General features: G+C 39.1%; 1 pseudogene; it reads left to right on the forward strand.

Annotated features, from left to right (window-relative positions):
- The first annotated feature begins 2,945 nt into the window (after positions 1-2,945).
- Positions 2,946-6,254, forward strand: LOC103205412 (annotated as a pseudogene).
- Positions 6,255-7,470: the final 1,216 nt, after the last annotated feature.

Genomic DNA, 7,470 nt, shown 5'->3' on the forward strand with positions numbered 1-7,470 from the left:
TTCCCCCCAGAGTAAGTGATCGAAGAGAGGTCAAGGTGAAATCACTAACATCTTTCGTGACTTAGCCTCAGAGGTACATGTCTACACAATATTCTAGTACTTGTTCCCTGTGATCTCCACATTTTGGTCCTTCATAGTACATGTGAAGTAAATTCTAATAGAAAATAAAGATTTTACTTGGAGTTGGTTTATACTTTTTAAAGGATCTTTTTAAATCCAATGAAGTATATAGAAAGCAAAGGATGTGACAATGTTGTTAGGTTAAAGACAAAATTCTTCAACTTTTGAAGGAATGAAGGAATACACCCCATCTCCCCATGAAGAATTTACAAGGTGAGATAAACAGTGAAAACTAACACAATTTTACATGAGCTGCAGAAAATTGTAGAAGTTGCCAAAATGATCATTTCCATCTCTAACACATGTTGCATTTGTCTTTATGAGTTTCAACTCAGAGAAAAGAAAATGAATGCCAGAAAGATAAAGATCTACATTTAATTTGAGTATCTGAATGTCAGTTTGGAGAGGAGAGTATCTTTTTCTTGCTGTAAAATATTGATTCAGAGGAAAAAATATTTGAGTTTCTTAGTCTTCTTTTTTTTTTTTTTTCCTTAAAGGTTCATTCCTGTTGGGATAATTCCAAAGTCCTTTATATATTATAATACTTTTGCACCATTTTATTTTTAAACAGAACCCTCTTTTTCAGATTACACTGTTTCATACTAATACTGATATTACAGTTGTTTATATTAGATCCATTTCACCCAAAATATACTTATATTCTCTGCAATTTTCTCAATTTTCCATCTGTTTCCAATTGTTGTGGCATTCTCTAGATCCTGCGAATTGTTTTTTCTTTCTACTCTACAAATACTCTTTAGATCCCTAAAGAGTAAATCAATATACTCCATTAAAGCACCGAAAATTAACCATCATCTGTAGAATGTCTAGAATAAACTGTTAACTTTCAGCAACTTTTATCTAGCACTGTCAATCCCTGTCTTCCCTAGCTGTAGGGGATGAAAGCTTGTACACATAAGGTTGATTCCTTCCATTTTCTGATTCAATGAATCTCATGCTGGTCAGCATACTGAGGATGCTTTCAGCATCAGTAAGGGATTAAGACAGATGGTTCTCCCAATTCTGGTGTGCCAGGAGGTTTTCTGTGCATGTCTCCTTGAATATTAAGCAACAGTTATACCACCTCATGCCCCCTAGGGACATAAAATATTGCTATTTTCTTCATATAAGACTTTTTCATAGGTTTCAGGGTGATTACACTATACTATATGTTGTCTACATCAAGTCAAACCAATTTTAAGCAAATTCCATCTCCATTCAAGGCCTAGTTGTGGCACATTTTTCTGGATGTGCAATATTTGTTGTTTTTGTTGTTATGTGCTGTTGAGTTGGACTCGACCCATGGAGACCCCTCCTTGGGCTTCCAAGGCAGTATCACTATGGAAATAGATTGCCCAACCTTCCTTCCAAGCAGTGGCTGGTGGGTTTGAACCACCAGTGTTCTGGTTAGCAGTCAGATGCCTTAGCCACTATGCTACCAGAGCTCCTGTGCAATATTTACAAGTTATTAATATATATGATCTTGTTTTCCTCAATATAAAATGGAGATAACAAAAATCTATATTGAAGCATTAATTGAGCTATTGTATGTCATGTGATTAGCAAGCACAAAACTTGGCTCATAGCAAGAATTAAATAAGCATTTAGCAGTTATTATTACAATAAATCAAAGAATGTTTGTCTGGAGATATTTTGCTTCCAGATGGAAGGTAGAATTGCCAATAGAGAATATCTTCCATTGTAAAGATTAGAAAACAACCACTTAAGTTAATTATCATATATTTTTAAGTCAGCAAGGAGCTTGGGATTCAAAAAAAATCTAAAGGTTTAAATTTGAGAGAAATACCAGAATTTTCCAGGTAAGCATAGAAAAGTGGCTACTTTCTTCCCTGGTAGCACATCCTGAATCTTGGGATATGGATGGATAGAGGATCAAGTATAACACAAATAGATGGACCCTACAGAAAGCAGTAAAGTGATTAACGGTCACTTGGGCTGATGCTGATGTGATGGATTAGAGTATATAGAACCCAATCATAAAGCTCGTTTTTACTACCTGTCAACTCTCCACTCAAGGACATTTTCTGAAAGTAAATTAGAACGGAGGACTGGGGTATGAACTGAAAAACTAAAAGAGATTTTTGATATCTTGATATACTTAGGACACAATATCTTGCTAGATATAGAGAGGGTTTTCAAACCTTATCCTTTAGAAATATGTAACCATAGATGAACTAAAACTAATTAATCAGCAATAAAATCATGAATCAACTAATTTCAGAAGGAATGAAGTGATCATCCCCTCTGTAGTTGCCTGGAAGAGAACGACTATTTACCTTAGAAGATAATCATAAGTAGTCAAATTTTAATGTTACTTTTAAACACAATATTTAGTATACAATTAAAAAATTGACACATGCAAGGACACAAAAATGTGATTCATAGTCCAGAGTTAAATACACAGTAGAAGCAAACTCACAGAGGCCCAGCTGTTGCAATAATTAGGAAAAAAAAAAAACAACTTTAAATTATTATTATATTTACATTAAGTAAATTTGAGAGAAAGATGGATAAAATCAATGAAAGTAGGAATCATTTTAACAGAGAAATTTAGAAATTATAGAAGAATCAAATGAGGTTTCTTTAATTGCATGTGGGGGGTCCCCAAGACCAACCTAGGTTAAATAATTTGCAGGATGAACACACAAGACCCAAAAAGGTGATTATATGCATGATTAGAGTTTATTATAGGAAAGGCCTATCAACTTACATCAGCAAAGTTAAAAGTGCATGGGAAACCAGGTGCAAACTTCTAGATGTCTTCTTCCAGTGAAGTTGCAGGAATGCAATTAATTCTGCTAGCAATGACGTTTAATGATACATGTGAAGTATTGCCAACCAGTGATGCTTACCTCAGCCTTGATGTTTTACTGAGAGGTCAGTTTTGTAGCTCCCACGTGACTTAGATTTTCAGTATCATCCCTCCTCAAGGGGTCAAATTGATGCAGTGTGGCAATAGCTCTTAGGCATACACAAGTATACTCTATAAATCACATTGTTAGCATAAACTATCTGGCATGCTCCAAGGCTTCAGACATACAACGAAAGACACTTTCATCTGGAAGTTTACTTCAAGGGCTCAGAAGTTATCCCCCAGAAGTCAATGAAAGCCCAATCCTGAAAGTCTTTGAAAAGGGCAGCATTTGGGCCTGCAGAATTAACACTCTACAGTATTGTGGTAGTTAAGTTTGTGTGTCAACTTGTTTGGGCCTGGTTGAGTGGCTAGGCAGTTGGATTTAGTATTCCCCATGATGAGACTGGGAGCTCTGGTAGCATAGTGGCTAAGACACTTGGCTGCTAACCAGACGGCTGGCGGTTCAAACCCACCAGCCACTCCTCGGAAGGAAGGTTGGGCAATCCTACTTCTGTAGTGATACTGCCTCGGAAACCCAAGGAGGGGTCGCTATGAGTCAGGTTTGACTCGACAGCACATAACAAACAACAACAACAACAATGATGAGACTGGTAATCAGCTCCATGGTAGAGTCTATTGTGAGCAGCTGAGTAGCTGCCTTAGGGAGGTGGTCTGCTTCTTGTATATAAGGAGAAGCCTTGGGGAATGGTCTCTAGCTTATGGCACACTTGAACCCTTCATGTAGCCATGTCATTGTTCAGAAGCCTGTCTTCAAATGGACTTGAATTAATGGCCTGCTGTGTAGTTTGGCGACATCAGGACTTGTTAACCTTGGGCTTGTCAGTCTCAGCACCTACTAGCTGTCTAAGTGAAGAAAAACCTCTAGCTTCAGTGGGCTAGGAGCAGGAAGGAGAGCTAAAGCCCAAGGTTGAGGGGCTTTCACTCAGCCCCTAGAGCCTGGCACTTTGAACTCAGACTTAAAGCCTGCAAACTATAAGAGAATAAACTGTTTGTTAAGGCCATCCCATTTGTGTTATATTCTTGTCAGAGTGGCACTAGGTAACCAGAGCAAAATACTACAATTTTTATTTTTGAAAAGAAAGATAAAAAGTCAACTGGATGTACAATTAGCAGATTTTCACATTAGCAGAAAAGCTCTAAGAATTTGAAAACACATCAGAAAAATTACAAAGTGACAGCGAAAAGAGATTTATTAGTTTGAGGCAAAAAGGAAAAGAGAACAGAGTATCAGGACCACTGGAGGTAATGTCAAATATTCTTACATGTAGTGCCTAAGGTGTTTGACTGCTAACCAGAAGGCTGGCGGTTCAAACCCACCAGCCATCCCTCAGGAGGAAGACTGGGCAATCTACTTCCTTAGAGATAGCGCCTCGGATATCCAAGGAGGGGTCCCTATGAGTCCAAATCGACTCAATGGCAGTGAATTCTTTTGTTTTATGCATATTGGGACTGCTAGAATAGCAAAAAGGGAAAATTAGGTAGAAGAAATATTTGAAAATATGCTAAGAAATTCCCTATATGTGTATTATCATTTAATACACTTATAGCATTTCAAGGAACTCATTAATTCTAAATAGGATTAATTAAAAACAAACAAACATTAAGCATATCATAGTCAAATTCCTTTCAACACATGAAAAACACATGCTTTTTAAAAAAGCAGCTACAAGAAAAAAAGAAACAACTGGTATGCTGACAATAACAATGAAAAGGAAAAATACCACAAATAATGAAAGTCAGGATGCAATGGAATGACATACTTAAAGGCTGAAAGAAAAACAAAACATAACCAATTATTCTTTACCCAGTAAAACACCTTTAAAAATAAAATTAAAATAAATATATTTTAGATAAATAAAAGCTTCCAGCAGAATCGCAGTGCAAGAAGTATAAGGTATATTTTTAAGGTTTAAGGAAAATGATACCAGAAGGAAGTAAAACATGTGTAGGAAAGTGTAAGCATGATAACTAAAAGTAAGTAAATAGAAAAGTCTATAATAAAAAATTAAAAGGACAACTGTTCAAAGTAGCAACATAACAATGTAATTTGGGGTTTTCAGACTTAAAATAATAGAATATTTTAGAGCCATAACCAAAGAGTGGAGGATAAATAGCTTTACATTAGTATAAGGTTATTACTTTGTTCATGAATTATTAAAGTACTAATTCAATTTAGACTGTAAAAAGTTAGCAGTTTATATTGTAAAATATAAAACCATTAAAAAATGCAGAAAGATACAGTGAAAGACAATAAAGCTGGAGTGAAAATATACTTGATTAATGCAAAAAAAGCAATGAGAACGAAAAGGAAGAAAGAACAGAATGGAGAAGTAAGCAAAAATTAACCAGACTAGATTACAAGTAAACTATTATTAGTAACACTGTTGAATGTTAATGGAGAAAGCATTCCCACTGAAGCAGAAGATAGGCTGAATGCATAGACTCTAATACAGACTATTTAAAATAGTCGGGGTTCATGAATATGCAGTGACCCCCTTCGCGTAGCCTGCCCCAGGCTCCGCCTGGCTCTCCCCTCAGGCGGTAGCGGCGGCAGCAGCTGGCTCGGGAGACAGGAACAGCGGGGCGGTGTCCGGGGCGCGGAGGGGGGTGGGGACGGGGGCGGCCCCGGGGCGGGGAGCCAGGACCCAGGGACCCCCCATCCACCAAGACACAGAGGCTGGTGGTCGTGGGCGGCGGTGGCGTGGGCAAGGGCGCACTGACCATCCAGTTCATCCAGTCCTACTTTGTGTCGGACTATGACCCCCACCACCGAAGACCCGTACTCCCAGATCTGCACAGTCGACTGCATTCCTGCCCGTCTGGACATCCTGGACCCCGCGGGCCAGGAGGCGTTTGGTGCCATGCGGGAACTTTAATGCGTGACGGCCATTGCTTCCTGCTGGTGTTCGCCATCACTGACCCCCAGAGTTTCAATGAAGTGAGCAAGCTCTTCATGAAGATTCTCCGTGTCAAGGACCGCGACAACTTCCCCATCGTGTTGGTCGGGAACCGGGCAGACCTGGAGACCCAACGTCAGGTCCCCAGATCCAAAGCCTCTGCCTTCAGTGCTTCCCACCACGTGGCCTACTTCCAGGCCTCAGCTAAGCTGCACTCCAACGTGGAAGAGGCCATTGAGCTGTTGAGGTGCGGGCAGTCGAGATGACAGGAACAAAAGCTGCCACCTAGCCCACCCAGCGCCTCTCGCAAGGACAGAGGGTGCCCCTGTGTCCTACTGTAGTCTAGGCATGAGATAAATGCCAACACAAGTTCTTGGCACAGCTGCCCTTGCACCTTGCTGAGCCTCAGTTTTCCTACTTGGGTCTCCCTGGATACACTACATAGTCCAGCCCTACTTCCCTCCATGTCGCCACTGTGTGCCTTCTGCCAACGACTCCTCTCCCCACCTGAGCTGGTGGGGGCTTGGGGCTCCTGGGTATGCAGGTCACTGCTGTATATAATTCCCCTCCCCCAGAGAAATAAACATCAGTGCCAAATAAATAAGTAAATAAATAAATATAAGCACTTGATCATTATTTCCAGTCACAAATACCTATGTGTTCTAATTGTACAAACGCAACTGGAAGACTCAGGCTGCACAACTTTATTATAAATAGGGTTTATGTTTTCTCCATTGAAATGATTCCCAATAAATCCCAATTTCTCACTGCCTTACAGAAAATTTAAAGATACTATAAATAAAATAAATCGAATAGTCTGATAAAACATTTACATGGGACTAGACAGTTAATAGGGAGCTCTGGTGGTGTAGTGACTAAGGCATTTGATTGCTAACCAGAAGGCTGGCTGTTCAAACCCACCAGCCACTCCTGGGAAGGAAGGTTGAGCAATCTACTTCCGTAGTGGTACTGCCTCTGAAACCCAAGGAGGGGTGGCTGTGAGTCAGATCCCATTCGGAGAGCAGTGAATTAGTCAGTTAATAAGTCCTCTTGGATTTCTAAATTCATTGCTTCTTTATAACTAACTAGATACATTTAACATTCCATTGGAAAATACATACTAATAAATATAATATCAAATAATATTTTTATTCATTTCATTGAAGTTAATATTTCTCATTCACACACACACACACACACACACACACACACATGAATTCCTATATAGTGTCCCTGAAGTGATGCCTGGCTCACTCCAAAAAGTTGGAGGTTCAAGTCTTCCCAGAGTTCCCTCAGAAAAAAGATCTGGCAATTTACTTTAGAAAAAATCAGCCATTGAAAACCCTATGGAAGACAGTTCAACTCTGACACATACGATGTTGCCATGAATCAGAATCAATTGGATGGCAATTGGAATATAACTATAGTTGATTAAGCAAATCCATACAACACTTTCTGCATAATATTTTCATATGTGAAATCTACAAATATAATGGAATTTGGGTTTTAATCAGATTAATGTTAGCCCCTATGTCTTCTTCTCTACCCTCAAGTTGG

The sequence above is a fragment of the Orycteropus afer genome, unplaced genomic scaffold (genome assembly GCF_000298275.1).
Source record: "Orycteropus afer afer isolate SDZICR_OR568_19922 unplaced genomic scaffold, OryAfe1.0 scaffold00285, whole genome shotgun sequence".
NCBI classification, from domain to species: Eukaryota; Metazoa; Chordata; class Mammalia; order Tubulidentata; family Orycteropodidae; genus Orycteropus; species Orycteropus afer.